Genomic DNA, 20,255 nt, shown 5'->3' on the forward strand with positions numbered 1-20,255 from the left:
TGGTAGGGTGAGAGTGAGGGTGAGGGTGAGGGTGAGGGTGAGGGTGAGGGTGAGGGTGAGGGCTAGGGTGAGGGTTAGGGTTAGGGTTAGGGTTAGGGCTAGGGTAGGGTGAGGGTGAGGGTGAGGGTGAGGGTGAGGGTGAGGGTGAGGGTGAGGGTTAAGGTTAGGTTGAGGGTGAGGGTGAAGGTCAGGGTGAGGGCTAGGGATAGGGTTAGGGTTAGGGCTAGGGTGAGGGTAGGGTGAGGGTGAGGGTGAGGGTTAAGGTTAGGTTGAGGGTGAGGGTGAAGGTCAGGGTGAGGGCTAGGGATAGGGTTAGGGTTAGGGCTATGGTAGGGTGAGAGTGAGGGTGAGGCTGAGGGTGAGGGTGAGGGTTAAGTTTAGGTTGAGGGTGAGAGTGAGTTTCAGGGTGAGGGCTAGGGATACGGTTTGGGTTAGGGCTATGGTAGGGTGAGAGTGAGGGTGAAGGTGAGGGTGAAAGTGAGGATGAGGGCTGGGGTTAGAGTTAGTGTTAGATTTAGGGTGAGGGTGAGGGTTTTGGTAAGGCCAGGGTTAGGGTTAGGGTGAGGGTTAGGGATTGGGATAGGGTTAGATCATTTAAATGTTCCAATATGAACCCCCAATCCCATTGGGGTCATACTTCTATTACCTAATATAGATGCATTAACAATAAGAGAACAATGTACAGTGCATTACACTTACAGAGTTTTCAAAATGTTCGCATAATGCAGAGCAGAACAGTTTCTATGCACAGAATACAGTGGATTGTATAGTGTGTGTACAATTCTATACACAGCATACAGTGTATCATATAAGGTTTATACGATTCTATTCACAGCATACAGTGTAACGTATAGGGTTTGTACGATTCTATACACAGCATATAGTATATCGTACAGTGCTTGTACGATACAAGCTGACATCTATCCCACGAGAAGTTAGAGCCACCTTTGCTATTGTTTTTATTATATAGTTATAAAGTTACCAGCCCTGGGTAGATGCTTTTAAAGTCCCCTGTAGGCTGCACAGCATGCTTGATGCCTGTCAACAATGCTCTAACTAAACATGGGCATACCCCTGCCGACGGTGCTAAAACATGTCTGCTTTGCAAATCTTTCAGTTTTGAACAGAGTTGACTGGCATTCAGTTTGTTTGTAGATAGAGTGGTGGATTTTTCCTAAGCCTTTATCAGCTTCTGCTCTGCTTCCCCAGAGATTGCCTCTGTCTGTATATATTTATAGAATGGCCCAAGTTACCTTGAGAGTATTAGCCATAAGAAGATACGGTAGCTGAGAAAAAAGGGCCAAGCTAATTGTGTGGATTGCACTGTAAAAAAAAAAAAAAATGAAATAAATAAATAAATAAATAATATGCTTGTGTGAAGTAGTTTATAACTGCTTTTCGAAGAGAGGAGTAAAAGTTAACGTATGAACGGTTCATTTGAATTGAAATCTTTAAACCGCTATCACCTGTTATCTAATGTATAGCTTGTGTTGACCCAACAGTGCTGCCAGATTCAGGAAAAAAAAGATCATTTTGTTTGATTCAGAATGCTTTCAGAAAACCCTTATTTCACTGTTGAGGGCATCCAGCTTGTGTTCCCATGCTGCACAATTCTGTAGAGCTATTGCACTCATGCTGACCAAGCAGGTAAATATTAATACCAACAAGAGAAAGTGTATCAAATAAACACTATTCTGCATAAGCACTCAACTGTCTGCTGCTCACAAATTGTAATGTTTGCAGCAAAGTGCTTTGAGTCAGCATATAAAACGTTTCTCTTCGATTGTTATAATACAAAAGCAGTTGTAAATTTGCTTTAGTCATCTTGTTTTCAAGTATTGGTTTCATTTAAAAAATAAATGGTCTGAATCTTAATGGACGGTCTAAATGCATCCATACGTAGACTTTGATCAACACAGAATAGAGTTTTGCATGCATTTGTGTAATTAAACCCCTGTAAAAACCAATGGCACCTTGCATGAAAAAATAAATGCAAATGTGTTTAAATGAGAAGCCCATAGGGTATAGAGTATAACCTGCCTTGATGTTACCTGACATACCCCCTGAACCCAAAATGCAGGACCACTCTTAAACATTATACAAAAGACAAAAGAGAGATGAAGCAAATACATAAGAAATGCAATTTGATTCAAAGCTACTTGCTCTTTACGTGAACATCGGCTTGTTTGAGTCTGTCAGAGAGGGTCAGAATAAAACTCATCCACCGTTATTTCAAATGCAAAAACATCAAACACCAAGAAACAACGAGATGCTGTTGATTTGGACAGACCCCAGTCTAAAGATGAAACGTTAAAATTGTTGGAACATGTCAGTCTTTTGATATACAGTGGCTTGCAAAAGTACTGACCCCCCTTGGCATTTTTCCTATTTTGTTGCCTTACAACCTGGAATTAAAATGGATTTTTATTTGGATTTCATGTAATGGACATACACAAAATAGTCCAAATTGGTGAGGTGAAATGAAAAAAATAACTTGTTTCAAAAAATTCTAAAAAATAAATAACGGAAAAGTGGTGCGTGCATATGTATTCACCCCCTTTGCTATTAAGCCTCTAAATAAGATCTGGTACAACCAATTACCTTCAGAAGTCACATAATTAGTTAAATAAAGTCCACCTGTGTGCAATCTAAGTGTCACATGATCTGGCACATGATCTCAGTATATATACACCTGTTCTGAAAGGCCCCAGGGTCTGCAACACCACTAAGCAAGGGGCACCACCAAGCAAGCAGCACCATGAAGACCAAGGAGCTCTCCAAACAGGTTAGGGACAAAGTTGTGGAGAAGTACAGATCAGGGTTGGGTTATAAAAAAATATCCGAAACTTTGAACATCGAACGGAGCACCATTAAAACCATTATTAAAAAATGGAAAGAATATAGCACCACAACAAACCTGGCAAAAGAGGGCCGCCCACCAAAACTCACGGACGAGGCAAGGAGGGCATTAATCAGAGAGGCATCAAAGAGACCAAAGATAACCCTAAAGGAGCTGCAAAGCTCCACAGCGGAGATTGGAGTATCTGTCCATAGGACCACTTTAAGCCGTACACTCCACAGAGCTGGGCTTTACAGAAGAGTGGCCAGAAAAAAAAGGCATTGCTTAAAGAAAAAAATAAGCAAACACGTTTGGTGTTCGCCAAAAGGCGTGTGGGAGACTCCCCAAACATATGGAAGAAGGTACTCTGGTCAGATGAGACTAAAATTGAGCTTTTTGGCCATCAAGGAAAACACTATGTCTGGCACAAACCCAACACCTCTCATCACCCCGAGAACACCATCCCCACAGTGAAGCATGGTGGTGGCAGCATCATGCTGTGGGGATGTTTTTCATCGGCAGGGACTGGGAAATTGGTCAGAATTGAAGGAATGATGGATGGTGCTAAATACAGGGAAATTCTTGAGGGAAACCTGAGATTTGAGACTGGGACGGAGGTTCACCTTCCAGCAGGACAATGACCCTAAGCATACTGCTAAAGCAACACTCGAGTGGTTTAAGGGGAAACATTTAAATGTCTTGGAATGGCCTAGTCAAAGCCCAGACCTCAATCCAATTGAGAATCTGTTGGATTGAGGTCTGGGCTGTACACCAGCGGAACCCATCCAACTTGAAGGAGCTGGAGCAGTTTTGCCTTGAAGACTGGGCAAAAATCCCAGTGGCTAGATGGGCCAAGCTTATAGATACATACCCCAAGAGACTTGCAGCTGTAATTGCTGCAAAAGGTGGCTCTATAAAGTATTGATTTTGGGGGGGTGAATAGTTATGCACGCTCAAGTTTTCTGTTTTTTTGTCTTATTTCTTGTTTGTTTCACAATAAAAAATATTTTGCATCTTCAAAGTGGTAGGCATGTTGTGTAAATCAATGATACAAACCCCCAAAAAATCTATTTTAATTCCAGGTTGTAAGGCAACAAAACAGGAAAAATGCCAAGGGGGGTCAATACTTTCGCAAGCCACTGTAGTCTAATTCATCTGTGATAATATTTGTTACATTACTGATTGACTGGAGATTTTTTATAAATACACTGATAATTAGCTAATTCATGCAACGTGACTTCCGACAAAGTCACCATAAATCTGAAAATGTCGACAGAACGGTCATGTTACAAACTGCAATCAATAACGCATGCTGTTACTGTGTTCACTTGTTCATTAACCTTCCTCTTCGTGTGACACATCTATTAACATGCATTCATTGTGAAAGAACAAGCCATCCATTATACTTCTAATTCCATCAGGCTGGAATCAAATAGAGAGCAGGGCAACGTGGTCCCAGGAAAAATCTCTGTGACAAATGATCCTACTGGCAATGACATGGATGATAACAGTTTAATTACAAACTCCTTTCTTAATGTCACTTAGCCCTGGGGGAGATCAGAATTGTCTGTAATTGTTCAGGCGCTATTCGCTTGCTAAGGGCCCTTTCCCAAATGGTTTGCTTCCAAACTTACCAACCCAAGTTTAATCAAGTGGAATTTACCTCTAGGTAGAGGACAGAGGTGGAGGGGAGCTGCTTCGGTTCCTTTTGGAGAAAATCTGGGAACTATTGTAGATCCATGCAAAGCCATTTGGTTTGATGTGTACATAAAAATTGAAGGAGGAGGTCCAGCCTATGGGTTTGAACATGCTTTCAGTCATTGTGAGGAGGAGGTCCAGCCTATGGGTTTGAACATACTTCCAGTCATTGTGAGGAGGAGGTCCAGCCTATGGGTTTGAACATGCTTTCAGTCATTGTGAGGAGGAGGTCCAGCCTATGGGTTTGAACATGCTTTCAGTCATTGTGAGGAGGACGTCCAGCCTATGGGTTTGAACATGCTTCCAGTCATTATGGTGCTGGGATGGGGTTGGCAGTTATGTGCTTCTCTGTGTTGGTGTTCACAATAAATTGGCATCACAATCTGAGATGGTTGAGCAGACACTTCTGTCAATTCACATGGACTGACGCTGATGTAAAACACTTATATTTATGGTCGAATATGTCTGAAGTCCTGCAGCATTAATTGATATTTCTGACTATAGTTCAGTTAAATTAGATTTAAACTGTTACATTTTATTGGTAACCTTTGGAATGAAATGCTGGAAGTGAAATGTGACATGTGTTTAAATCAGGGAGGTATTGAACACATCCTGTGATTGTCAGTACCCTGGTCACTTCTCAAAACACTTTATAGCACTGGAGAGTCCCCCTCATTTCATCAGCCACTTGTTTTTATGTGTTTTAAGGGATAAACACAGATCGGTGGATGACACAACCCAGCAGGATTCCACAGTGCTGTAAAATGCTCTAATAAAATCCAGCTGTGGCTTATCCCAGATCTGGGTAGAGATTGATCAAATCGACTCCTTACTTTCTTACAAGTTTCATCTTTCAGAATAGAATGACATTGAAAAAGACTTCTAGTTGAAACGCTTGCCATTGCATTATTTTAGATTCTTTCACAGTATTGATTTGAATAACACGCACATGCAATTCCTTTAAAATAGCAAGAGAAAAGGAACACATAGCCACAAATGGTAACATGCAGGAGAGTTGTTTAAGTTATGCCTAGTTAACACAAAGTGGTCTAACATTTTCCCACATGAGTGCCTATAGTTTCTATATCTCTGATTACTGACCGAAACCCAGAGGTTTTCATGCAGGTAGGTATATAAAGGATATAAATGACTAATCTTGATGTGCCCTAATAGATTTGCACATGCTGTATATCTCAGTGTTTCACTGTCATTTATTGACATTTTTGGGTACTGCTTTGCATTTTTTTAAATTATGAATACATGTTGAAATTTTGGCGCTCATAACAAATGCATGCAAAAGGTAATAAAGAGAAAAAATATCTACAAATCCAATACATGGTTTCTTCATGAGCAAAAGGGTTAGCGCTCATGGTTTATGGCAGAGCCAGTGTGATACTCCCGTCTGTAAACATCATCAGAAGGGTTAGCGGTCATGGTTAATGACAGAGCCAGTGTGATACTCCCATCTGTATACATCATCAGAAGGGTTAGCACTCATAGATAATGACAGTGCCAGTATGATACTCCCATCTGTATACATCATCAGAAGGGTTAGCGCTCATGGTTAATGACAGAGCCAGTGTGATACTTCGGTCTGTATACATCATCAGAAGGGTTAGCGCTCATGGTTAATGACAGAGCCAGTATGATACTCCCATCTGTATACATCATCAGAAGGGTTAGCGCTCATGGTTAATGACAGAGCCAGTGTGATACTCCCATCTGTATACATCATCAGAAGGGTTAGCGCTCATGGTTAATGACAGAGCCAGTGTGATACTCCCATCTGTATACATCATCAGAAGGGTTAGCGCTCATGGTTAATGACAGAGCCAGTATGATACTCCCATCTGTATACATCATCAGAAGGGTTAGCGCTCATGGTTAATGACAGAGCCAGTATGATACTCCCATCTGTATACATCATCAGAAGGGTTAGCGCTCATGGTTAATGACAGAGCCAGTGTGATACTCCTGTCTGTATACATCATCAGAAGGGTTAACGCTCATGGTTAATGACAGAGCCAGTGTGATACTCCCATCTGTATACATCATCAGAAGGGTTAGCACTCATGGTTAATGACAGAGCCAGTGTGATACTCCTGTCTGTATACATCATCAGAAGGGTTAGCGGTCATGGTTAATAACAGAGCCAGTGTGATACTCCTGTCTGTATACACCATGTGGAGCTTGTGTTGCTTCTTCATTAAGATCTCAGTAAAGGTTACTCTTGAACAGGCTTTCATTAACTTCACTGTGACACAGAACAGGAAGCACTGCAGCGAGAAGCCATTCAGGTCCACTTGATATTTCACAGCTAGCCAATTGGGGGTGCTTTATTTAAATATGCGTATTTTTCAAAATGCCATCAGAGCATTTGGTTTGACTTTTTAAAATGTAAAAGTTGTTCAGATTAAATACTTCATGGTCTGGTACCTTGCAGACATAATGAGGATTCCCAGGCTAATCTAAAATAGTGGCGGGTTTGTTTAAAAAAGAAAAAACAGAGATAAAAATGAAAAGCAATTTTGTTTTTCTAATTGACTGCAGAATATGCAATTACAAGTTTGCCCATTATCGTTTATACTGAACTCAGGCAGATAAATGGGGAAAATGGACACAATTTTAGAATACACACAAGAAGAAATTTCTGATTGCTGTGTAAGATTAATTATACAATTAAATGATAAAGATAGCATGGCATTTATCAGTCTGAAATAAAAAAAATATCATACTATAACAGAACGCGGGACTATTGGTTAATACTGAGTACCTTCAATAGGCTGCACTTCTATAAAGCAGTTTTCATTCTTATCAATGGTCTTTGATGCCACTACTGCACCAGGCTGCTGAAAATCCAGTGTGCACAAAATTTCAGCTCCCTTATAGAAGTCTGCCATAGTGAAAGCATAGCAAAGTGTAATAAAGCATAGTGAAAGCATGGTCAAGTGTAATAAAGCATAACAAAGTGTAATAAAGTATAGTGAAAGCATCGCAAAGTATAATAAAGCATAGTGAATACTAATAAACATGATCAATGTTTATAAGGGTTAGGAAACGGCACATTTAATTTAACTAATCAAAAATGGCCTTGAAAAAACATTCATTAAGAAAGCGTTCCTTAAAGCACTCCTTGCAGCTTTCTGAACAGGGCTCAGAATTTAACAGGTCAAATCAGATGAGTGTACACAGAACCCATCTGTGGGAGTCTGTCATTTAACAGAGCTGTAAAAGTGCTCTCAATGAAACCTCGGCTAACAGTGTCATCAACCCAGATTGAAATCACTGCAATCAACTTCAGCAAAAACCCAAAACACAGAACCGCAAACGAATCAGTATTCATCTGCCTACTGTAAAACTCCCTCTGGCATGAGCTCAGTAACACAAAGCTGCACACTTGATGACATCAAGTATCTCATAATTAAGAGAAGCGCAGGCCAAAGAAGGATGATGTGCACCAGATATAATGATGCTTATTAAGACACATGCTGATGGATTATTACTGCATAGCCATTTCTAAACTATTGGAAAGCCAACTGGCACAAGTTTTCAGGACAGTCCTTAAAGCATAATTGTCTTGTGACTTTGTAAAGACTAAGTAGCCTCATTTTTTAAATGTGTTTTTATTATTTCCCTTTACTATTTGCTGGTGTTTTCAAATCAGGAATTCTGAGTGGTTCTGGGTTCTGTCACACCAATGGGGCTGGCTATTGAAGGTTCACATTGTCACATGATTTGAAGGACATGCTCAGAGCAGCTCAAACCCTAGTAAAGAAACATTTAGAGAAAAGGATTACAATTCAGTACTGTAGTAACAGAGCTCAGAAGAATGTCAGAATTCATAAAGATGTTTTACACAAGACCACCACAATGCTCCCTATTGAAATTAGCTGATGAAAGAACTTGTTTTTTTTAACCCTTTATTTTACTAGGTAAGCACATTGAGATTAAAATCTCTTTTACAAGTGCGACCTAGCAAAGAAAGACAGCAGCAACACAATAAAAAACAGTACAAAAACGCAGATACAGAAATGAAATACAAATTATAATAATACAATCAACAAAACGCAGATACAGAAATGAAATACAAATTATAATAATACAATCAACAATAAGTGAAACAGACAACAATGAAACAGTAACAAACACACTAACAAGTCTACTCCACTACTCAAAACAAATATTCCAAGACCAAGGCGCCAAATAGGCAAATGATCTTTCAGCAGCCTCTGTAGGCACTTTAAGAACCCTGAAATTAAAAAATGTATAGGATCTAACACTGAAGCACAATACATTTCACAGGTCTGATGTGCTGCTCAGACACTTTGACTTCATTATATCTTGCTCCGCTAAAAGAGAGATATATATAAAGCAGTGCTTGGATTGGCTGAAGTATCCTTGGCAGTCTATATTAAATGAGAAGACTTTCTTGTGCAGTCAGTTTGAAACAGCTGCTGTACTCTGGTCTGGTTTATATATTGCTGTGTGACTCAGACTTGTAAACAGTTCTGAACGGAGTGTTTATGTAACAATACATTTCTGTTTTAGATTTTTCTAAATTCATTGCTAATGCATTTGATAGCATAACTTAAATAAGGGATTTTTTTATTTCAAAGACCAGGTTTAATAAATATATATATATATATATATATATATATATATATATATATATATATATATATATATATATATATATATTTCTTTCTAAAAACAGCATATTGTTTGATGACCTTCACTAAGCTTGTGCCATAAGAGAAAGCTGCAGTCCCCTAATTAATCAAAGTTCTGTGTTATTAGTGCATTAACAGTCATGCAGGCTCGCTGTCATGTCATCTCAACTCCTCTACCCAGAGAAGCCACTTTATTATTAAACATCAAGTGCGTCTATCAATGTCAATATCACTGCTAGTGCTCTTCCTGGGTTCTGAGCTCGGATACATTTAATAACGGGTGTTTGGGCACATAAAGCTTCTTTGCTAACCTTATTACAACTTCATTAGACTTGACTAGAGGGAACCAAATAAGGGCTTAATGAAGCGCTGAATATTTAATTCAAAACAATGGAGTCTCCGAATCCAGATCCTGGAGAAACTAAGTGAAACGTAACCTGATTAATGCCGCGAGTTGGCATCTGTGATGATGTTTTCAGAAAGCACCTGGAAAGATCAAATGCGTTTGTGTGTCCCCAAAGGGGTGCTTTGTCATGTTTGTTTCATGAGCCTGCTGTGTGTTGTACAATCAATGCTTTCTTATCGTAGGCAAGCCAATTAGCAACACTTTGGTAGGTATTAGAGGTAATAGAGACATGAGCAGTTTGTGTACTGCATTAAGACGGATATGTTTATTAGATAAGCAAGCCATGCGGGGAAATGGAATTGCTTTAAAAGTAACAGGTTCATTGATTGAAAAAAAAAAGAAAAGCAATGTTGTAAACGATTAGTGAAAACAAAATGACTACTGAACGCACTTAACTCTAATCAACAGCGATTGCAATGAAACGTTAAACATAAAAAGTACCCACAAACCACATTCAAAGTGCATCTTATCATTTTAGAATTGAAATTAGAAAGTGTGGTCTCTTTTTTTAACAAAACATATACAACTGAAAGGATAACAAATCCTATCAAAATAAACATAAACAAATAAACTTTCTGCATTGCCAGGTGTATTCCACTACTCCCAAAATAAACCAAAAGATTAAAAAAAAACTACAGGTTTTTTTTTTGGTTTTCTTATTTTTACTTGTTTTAATGGTATTGATATAGTACATCATTTCTATTTAAAATAATTCAAAATTTGGGGTATAATTGGAGAATTTCATTTTATGAATATGATACCTTCCACAAATTAATAATAAGTTGATAATGTACACCAATTTCTGATCTACAGAAAGTATGGTCTCTGTTTTGATCCAAATATGGTACATGACATTACAGGAAGAAGAGGGGTGGGGTCAGCAGGGGTCAGTACCTGTAACAGCAGAGCATCACACAACACTGTCCATCACAAAACAAAGATGACACCACACTGGTTTAGAGAAAGTTCTCAGTTTGCTCAGTTACTGTTACATTTCTCACTCAAAGTCATTTCACCTCTGCAGAGCATGTTACTGGTAGCTTCAAAGCCCGTGAATCAATAAGTGAAGCGGCTGGATCATTAATGACAGTAAAGAAGGCGCTGTGTGGGCAGTGACAATTTCACTCTTCGGGTGAAAAGAAGTGCAAGAGTGCCTTGAAGCAAGATTTTCAAACAGATCTTTGGTTGGGTGTTGTGCCAGATGTTACTTGTTTAAATGCAAGTACATGTTTGCTGTAGCATTCGATTCTTTCACAGCTGCACAGCTGAGAGCAGGTGGATGGTACTGCGGGGAAGGCAGAATTTATGAAGTTATTTTATTCCCCTGAATGAAGCTGGAATAAACAAGCTCAGTTTTGTTCATAGAGTCTCTACAGGAGCCCATATGTCAGTGGTGCCGGGTGCTGGAGGGGAAACCGAAGAGCCAGACCTCTAAAAACCATGCTGTTCTATCTCCTGAAACTGACAGCAGCAAGCACAGCACTGGTGTACCATACTAATACAACTGTATCACAAGCACTATCCATCATGAATGACAGTCCAATCACTGTGTTCAAAAAGTCAAAACTACAGAACTTGTGCGTGTTTGATTAGGTGAGAGCAGCTAACAAAATAATTCCCCCAAAATGTTTATGCCATTCACATCTATTCACATCAATTCACATCAATTCACCCATCCATTCACATCCATTCACCTCCATTCACATCCATTCACATCTATTCACATATGTTCACTATGTTGGTCTCAAATGTGTAGCTTTGAAATAAACACGCATCTTAACAAACCTGTGTTTTCATTTTAAAACAACAACACTTTCCATTGAGTATCTAATTACTGTGTATTTACATATTAGTTACTTAGCAAACACACGTGTACTTAATGTGAATTTACCAATATACAATATGCTTTACTAATATGCCTAACAGAAGGGTTTGTAGCATTGACTTGCAAACAATTGCGTTTTGCATTGTATAAATGGCTGTTATATGCTTAACTGAAATTGTTTCGCTAATGACTGACATGATGTGCAGCCAATAAGATGCTCTGACCTCCCAAGACAGTGAAAGGGACTGGGAAGTGAAGCGAAGCACTAACAGACTTCCTGGAAGGCAAGGCAAGCAAACAGACAACCTTCTTTCAGCTTGTGTAGTACCAAATATCATGCTGTAAAATTAAAACACACTTTTGCTGTAACATGTGTTTCTTTCCACACTGCATCTTTCAGACTTATGGAAATAAGTAGAGTGAATGGAAATGCACAAAGGCTCAAGTTTATTAAAAATTCTCTGTCAGCTACTATCACCTAAAGTGTTCCCAGGATGCTGTTGTAAACAAGATGCTGTTTTTAAAAAAAAGGAAATGCATATCTATTAATAGAGGATCTAGTGAATATTGGACTGGCCCCCTGAATAATTTGGGACTGTACAGTCATTCAACAAGAGGCAATGAAGATGAAATGCAATCTTCTATATCTTGCTCTGCTAATAAGGGACCCATCCAAGCAGCATTGATGGCCATTAACCTGACATTGCACTGATCTGTGCTGTCTGTGCCGAGCCAACTAGATAAAAGACTTCCTCGTTCCTTCAGCGCTTCCACGCTGTCTTTACAAATCAAGCACCTACCTCACAGTGATTGCGTTTACACGGCCCTGGGAACACTTGTTACTCCCTTGTGTGGTGGAAAGCTGTCAGGATCCTTTCAATGTACTGTCTGCTGTGGGGTAATTCAGTCAGCAGTCCTCTTGATGCAATGAAAAGAGCATTAGGAACTTATATTGCAAACTGCTTCGTTATGATGGCTAAAAATGCTGATGAAGTCGATAGCAACAGTGCATCCGCTACGGCTGTGGACACAAACACAGATGAAGCTGGAGCAAGTCACTTTGTGGAAATACTTGTAGAAATTAAAAGAATGCATTATATGTGTTACAAGAAGTTCAGAGTACAAATAAAATGTGAATTTATATAATAATTGTACAGAATCTATAGTTTAGTGGCACAGTGGTATCTTCAGATTTAGGATGACACCGGTGAGTGTGCACTGTTGTCAACACTTGAGGAAGAGATTTGATTAACTGGGGGAATGTCATGCATCTCCTCCTAGCAGCTGATGGGTAATTAAAACTGACATCAGCAGAAGACCCGTACTAGCCTCTCGACTCCAGAGCCTGCTCATTAGTTCACTGGTAAGACGCTTGTCTTTGAACCCTGAGGTTACAGGATTGTGTCTCGCCCGTGCCTTTCCATTCAGTTCAATGGGCTGAGATGTCAAGTCATTACAGTATTTACATATTCATGTGTGTCACTTGTTTCAACAGCAAGACTGAACAAATAAAGTAAAAGCCCTGTTGTAAAAGCTGTGCACCATGCAGCCGTGACTGTTGCAGCACTGATTAGGAAACCCCTATGGAGCAAGCACAGCTGTCTATGGCTCTTAAACTTCAGGCACTCGGATTAAGACTTGCCAAGTAAACATCGAGGACAGATTTACCAGTGGAGTAAATCAAAGGTTCAGACCAGTTAACACGGTACTAATTTTGGTTGGAATAAACAACTTTGAACTCAGATTTGTTGCATCATAAAGTCACGATAGGGGGTCAGCTGTTATTACATTAATGCATGATAATTCCGTGGAGTGAAAAGGAGGTTGGGAATATGCTAATTTGCATAATAAATGTGGTGGAGTGTTTTCAATTAACCCACTCAAGGAATGAGTTCAAAGAAAATAAGGTTTTGTTAAGAAAGGAGACACACAGACACACACACATATATACACGTTATCTAGCATGTGTTAGATGTTGTATAATAGACAATACATTATATATTTTTATATTATATTATGTTACCTCATGCTTACAAGAGCTGCATTACTAAAGTGTTGTTCTCTGCATGGCTTCATTCCAATAGAACACTTGGAGCTGGTGGAATGATGACTGATGGACACATGCACTTGGGTGGGTAGATGGTTGGTTGGTTGGTTGGTTGGTTGTTTAGTTGGTTGTATGTTGGCCGACCACCAACCAGCCGTTGTTGGTTCGTTTGGTCGGTTGTGCAACTTGCTGGTTGGTTGGTTGGTGGTTGGTTGGCTGGCAACCAACCTGTCTGTTTGTTGGATGGTTGGTTGGTTGGTTGGTTGTTTGGTTGGTTGGTTGGTTGGTTGTTGGTTGGTTGGTTGGTTGGTTGGTTGGTTGGTTGGTGGTTGGTTGGTTGGTTGGTTGGTTGGTTGGTTGGTTGGTTGGTTGGTTGGTTGGTTGGTTGGTTGGTTGGTTGGTTGGTTGGTTGGTTGGTTGGTTGGTTGGTTGGTTGGTTGGTTGGTTGGTTGGTTGGTTGGTTGGTTGGGTTGGTTGGTTGGTTGGTTGGTGGGGTTGGTTGGTTGGTTGGTTGGTTGGTTGTTTGGTTGGTTGGTTGGTTGGTTGGTTGGTTGGTTGGTTGGGTGGTTGGTTGGTTGGTTGGTTGGTTGGTTGGTCAGTTGGTCAGTTGGTTGGCTGTTTGGTTGGTTGGCTGGTTGGTTGGTTGGTGGGTGGGTGGGTGGATGGTTGGTTGTTTGGTTGGTTGGTTGGCTGGTTGGGTGGTTGGTTGGTTGGTTGGTTGGGTGGTTGGTTGGTTGGTTGGTTGGTGGTTAGGGATAGGGTTAGGGTTAGGGTAAGGCTTAGGGTTAGGGATAGGGATAGGGTTAGAATTAGGGTTAAGGAAAGGGTTAGGGTTATAGTATGCAAAAAGGTTAGGGTTAGGGCTAGGGTTAGGGTTAAGGAAAGGGTTAGGGTTATATTATGCAAAAAGGTTTACACATTAAGTAGACTGTAAACATGCATAAAAAATTAAATCTTGAACATAAAAAAGTCTAACTTCACTTTAAGGATCGGTTTATAAAACATGTATAGATTTGTACTTAAAGGTTTGGACGATCATTAACAAGGAATAACAGATTACTGCAACAACATCTTAAAGACAAGCTACCAATGAGAAGCTTTAAGTTTTGTTCTAAAGTAATTGTCAGGGTTATTATGAATGCCTTTGTTACACACGGCACTGTATTGTTACAGCCTGGTGTGATTATTGACATTGGTCAATTATTTATAACATAATAAAACATGTACAGATGCATGAAGGTTGATCTGTGCATATGTCTATGAATGCACTACTTTAGCTTTGCCTTTGCACAGTCATTCTGATTTGATTTGATTTTAATCATCGAAAGAAATATGTTTAAGACAAAAACAAAATACTTAAGTACTGAGTTTGTAAGTGGGAGGAGGATAAAGGATTTACTATTCCAAGAGTCATTTAAAATGTATTGCAGCTACTGCTTATATTAGTATCTGAAAATATGCATCGATTTTATAGCCTTGTTTTCCCACTGAGACTCGTAGAGTACATTAACAATCTCAGGGAGTCTTTCTGCCATATGGTTCATGACATATTGTTGCTGCCAATTCATTTTTTTCACTGTTCATTTGAATTTGTCAGCAAAACAATGAAAGCTCTGTTTTTTGCAAAGTCTTGATAGTTTATAACCAGGCCTAAGGTTCTCTTTGCTACAAATCGAGAACTGCTAAATAAAATGGATATACTTTGATTACCAGCACAGCATTTAAATATGATGCTGAGCACATTGTTTGGTCAGCATTGTTAAAAAAATTTTTATGACAGTCATAATATTGGAACAATAGGCTTGTTTGGGATCAAATTGTGCATGGAGCTAGATTTATGTTAGCTCTTTTATAGGAAAACAACTAGATTTATGTTAGCTTTCTTATAGGAAAAACAAACTTACAGGAGTGCTTCTTTTTACCTCTTATTAGCACAAGCAATACTTTACCAGGGCTGGCACATGGGGGGATGGGTCTTAGTAAGTAACTACTATGTAAATACACAGTAATTATGACACTTAATGTAAAGTGTAACCCAAAAATTTGCAAAAGCTGCATGGTGCCATAGAAAGAACCAACCCAGTTGCATGAACTTTTAGAATTAGGTTGATTTGTGGATTCCCCTGGAATCGTGGATATTCCTGGATGCTTCAAACCTTGTTGTTTTTCATTGATTTATCTCGTTTTCATCTTACATCTCTGCCTATTAATCTGCCCCTTGTATCTCTTGCCTTGTATTGTCTGTGGGATTTGCACTGGTGCAGAAATATGCTAATGAGCAACTTTCTGAATGCTGAGGCATCACTATAAGCAGAGGTACAGTACTATGCAAAAAATGAACTGTTTGACAATTGAAATGGAAAAGGGGGTAAAAGATAACTAAACATTGCCATTGATATGCAATGCGTATGTACTGTATGCATAGACTCACTCATACAGTCATTCATTCATGAATAAAATATTTGGCATCACTTTACCACAAGAGCCGGCATGGTTTTGTATAAACAAAGCAAGTGTGAATTGCACGTTCTTCCAATGTGACCCGCACTTACAGAACATGTATCAAATATAAAGAATAAGTACACTAACTCTGACCCAAGCTCTGCTTCACAGAAAAACTTTTTGGAACTTAGCAACAAATACAGAAAATCAGAGGGTGATGAAATTAGGCATCAGCCTCAAATCACAAAACCACCTGTTTCCACCTGGGCTTTGGTAGACACTGACTGGACTGAAATCTTTGTCTTGTCAGTGTATACATGCTATGGATAACATGTAATGGTGTACAATATTATTATTTGTATTATTGTTTTAAAATATAATAATACTACTACTAATAATAATATAAATACTTACACAAGAGTTACAGTAGTCCAGTTGCTTGTACTGAACCACACGCATTACTAGGGCTGAGCATTCGCAACATGGGAAAGACAGTTCTGCTTCTTGTGCTGCTTTGTACTATTTCTGATCACACCACAAGATTAATAAAAGCACTGCATTATACAGGAGCCGGCAATGATAATGAGAACTCCACTGCACTTCAAAGTCTTTCCTTGAACAAAGATCTGCAGGCAATGCCAAAACCAAACACCTCCAGAGCACAATGAATTGCTTTACTTTGCTTTCTTAACATGTAACGGTCTGATCAAACCTGCGTCTTTCCTTAGAGATCCTGCACTCGTTGTGTGGGGGTGTGAGATGAAGCCTCTGGACCTGTTTAAGGGATCTCTTAAAGCCACGGGAGTCTTAACATGACACCTCTTCTAAGATGTGTCAAGTGTTTCCATCTTGAAGTGATGGATTCAGTGTTGATGAAAGGCACCGGTTTGATAAAAAGGAAGCCTGCGGCGCATGTACAGAGCAGGCATGGCACTGCCTCCTCACACAAAGTCTCTGCTTCAACCAGACCCCTAGAGCAGCCCATCCTCAGCCCAGTTCAGTGGGCAGGTGTGATGTATTGAGCCAAGACTAACAGCCCATCCAGCACTCTGTGCAACAGGAATGAGCCTCTGTATTCTATAATCAGGAACTTTAAGAGTTGTGAGAGTATTTATTTTGCACCTTTAAGAGTGTTTAATCTGTATCTCTAAAAGTGTTTAATCTGCACCTTCAAGAGTGCATTTTACACCAAGCCCTCCCTAAAACTGCTCTGTTTTTAACTGAGTTGTTTCTGTTATTATTTATATTGATTTTAAGCCATAAACAAAAATACCTCCAAAGATCATTTATCTTCCCTGCTTTTTCATAGCCACGTTGCTGCCAAGGGCTTGCACAGTCAACAGACAGCATCCTTCCTCTCCTGTGGGTGCTGTTTATTACAAACATTTTAGAAGGAAGTTCCCCAAGCAGCCAGTGGAGGCTTTTGAGAGCCCTTGCCACCACATATCAAAACAGTGAAAGCACCTGTTTGAAAATCGAACAGCACTGACGTCATTCAGAACTCCCATCCTGGGAGGGAATGTGTTTGCAGACAAGATGTTTGGAGCTGCTAAGAAACAGAAGATATAATAATGTACATATATAATAATCAGCTAGGCTCTTTTTTTTTTAAATCCGTACGGAAGGTGCATTTCTGGTACTGCCCAAATGTACTTTTCTGGAGTATTGGCATGTTGGGGTATCGTGACAATTGTTCAAATCAAACGTCTATTGCTCTAAAAAATACAGAAAACTGCACCAAAACAGGGGTAAATGAACACAAAATAAGCACTCTTCTCCAGTGTTCTTACAGTTCAGTTATTTTGTATGATAAACACCTGTTTTATATATATTTTTTTTTATTTCATGGGTGATTTATCTGTGTTGATTGGTTAAACCCTTGGAAACCGTAGCTGGTTCACAGTACAGTCGCAAACTCAGGCTTAGTGTTACCTACTGCAGGTCACTTTCCTGTCGTGTTCTGTGGTTTGCTTTTCTTCTTTTTTTCTGGTTTTGTTTCTTTGTTTTTTGTTCCATTGATACAGGACTCAGTTCTGTTTAACTGTCCCATGGCAGATGTGCTCAATGCTCATCACAGTATGTGTCTCAGACTGTGCTTGACAAGGGATCAAATCCATTTTTCAGATGGGCAATCAGCCTGCAAATACCAGAATTCTGCGTCTCTCTTTAACAGACACCAGAATGCTATAAAGCACACTCTAGGGACACAAAGACAGTCACAAAAACGATACGTTAGCAGCTAACCCAGCTACTGTTAACTGCTATGAAATTCAAATAGAAAAAAATGATAATAAGAAAGTAGAAATGTTGCAAAGCTACAGATATTGCCTGTGACTGAACGTTATAGTCCTGGAAAATGCACGCTCCCACTGTAGGTCACTTTTTCAACTCGTTCCTAATGTTGCTCCTCTTGTTTCCTGCGTGTGGGCAGTAGGATCTCTCTCCACCAAACAGGTTTTGTAAGCTTAGTATTTTCTTTTTTCTGGTGCAAGCTGTACACTGAAGGAAATGCTTAATGATCATGACCCTTTAACAAATGCATTCCCGACCGCTGAGATCAATTCATTTGTGTTACTCATCCAATGACAGCTCTTTCGCACCTGCGGTTTGATTGATTCACTTCATTAACACATCCTTTCTGTATAACAGGGCCAGGAGAAATACAGAGGACTGTGCAAGTAGACGGAGATGGGAAAGGAAGAGCTACTCTGGTACTCTCTTAATAGGCAGACCTTAAACATGAGTGGTGGTCTATTTTAAATAACCAGAAGATAATGAAGAGACTGAGGCTGGGGGGCGGGTGAGGTGGGTGAGATGGAAGTGACTCTGCAGCAGCAGCAGTTGTTGATGGACAGTTCAACCCCTAGTCTCTGTAAGCTGCTTTGGATAAAAGCATCTGCTAAATGACTAATTGTTTAAATAATAATAATAATAATAATAATAATAATAATAATAATAATAATAATAATAATAATAATAATAATAATAATAATAATAATAATAATGCATCAGGCAAAGACGGGGAGGGGATACAGAAGGCAAGCACAAGCTGTGGAGCCAACTATTGATAAACAAGAAGGCTAAACAGCAGGCCAATCTGGAAGGCAGGAGGTGGGACCAGCGTCCTGCCTGACCCAGATGTTGACTTCATTACCATCAGTATGATAAACAGGAGAAAGAATCCCAGAAGGAAGCCAAGGAATAATCATTTTTTATTAGAGGTCAATTAGGAAGATGCAAATCAGCTGAGAGCGTAGGAGCTGGATTGCAACTAGGAAACAGAGTTCTGTACCATTTCAGATATCTTTCAAACAAAACATTTTCAAACGCAAAACAGACTGCTGAATGAAACAGGTCGTTAAACGCTTGAAAAAAAGCTAGAATTCTATGCAGTTGCGGGAAATGATAGAAGACTGCATGCCAATACTTGTGCTATAATATTTCTGGATACATGTTGTGACAGGGCAGGCAATGGCCAGACAGGCACAGTAAAGACTAATTTAAAAAAAGTTTTGGCTCACATGGGTTTCTTTTGAGTATGTCTGAGTTTCAGTTAGGCTCATCCCTTTGGTGCAAGCCTTTCTGTTTCGATGCTACAGTTCTCGAGTAGGGACAGTGAATGGTTTGTCACACTTGTGTTAAGCGTGTTTGCTCTTCATGAAATGCAAACGAGCCAGGCTCGTGCGCATCCATGGTTACAGAACTCTGAACCTCATCTGATATCACCGAGAGGGTTCCGGAATCTGCGACGACAGCGCATCACACAACATGGCCCGTCTCACTGATAAGATACGGCTCTAATGCCATCCGTACTCATCTGATTCAATCCAAACAGCTAACAAAATGAAATCATAACCGCTGTTCACTCAGAATCACAACATAAGGCAGCTGTCGGGCGTGACCCTAAATACAATAGCATCAATGGACTCCTACCCATAATAATGTTGTCTACATCAGGTGGTTTGGAGGCTTTGTCGTCTCCAGGTAGCAATATCTATAATCTGTTACAGCAGACTGTAACACAGAAGTGTCATTTGGTTAGCATAGGCTAAGGTACTTGGGTATGGGAGTGGGAATGGATTAAAACTACCACATCATAACCAAATGTACAAGGAGTCATTGCATGAAAAATGTGCTCCCCTCAATTACAGCTGGAAATATTCCTCCATTTTATTGGACAATGAAAGCCAGGCATAAACCCGAGTGATCAGCACATTATGCTCCGTTAGTAATATGAATTCAGTCTCGCACATTTACATTTATTTGTGAATAATATAGAGGCCCAAGGATTTCATGACATTCAGTGAAGCAAAATGAAACTACGCGTG

The sequence above is a fragment of the Polyodon spathula genome, chromosome 9 (genome assembly GCF_017654505.1).
Source record: "Polyodon spathula isolate WHYD16114869_AA chromosome 9, ASM1765450v1, whole genome shotgun sequence".
Classification (NCBI taxonomy): Eukaryota; Metazoa; Chordata; class Actinopteri; order Acipenseriformes; family Polyodontidae; genus Polyodon; species Polyodon spathula.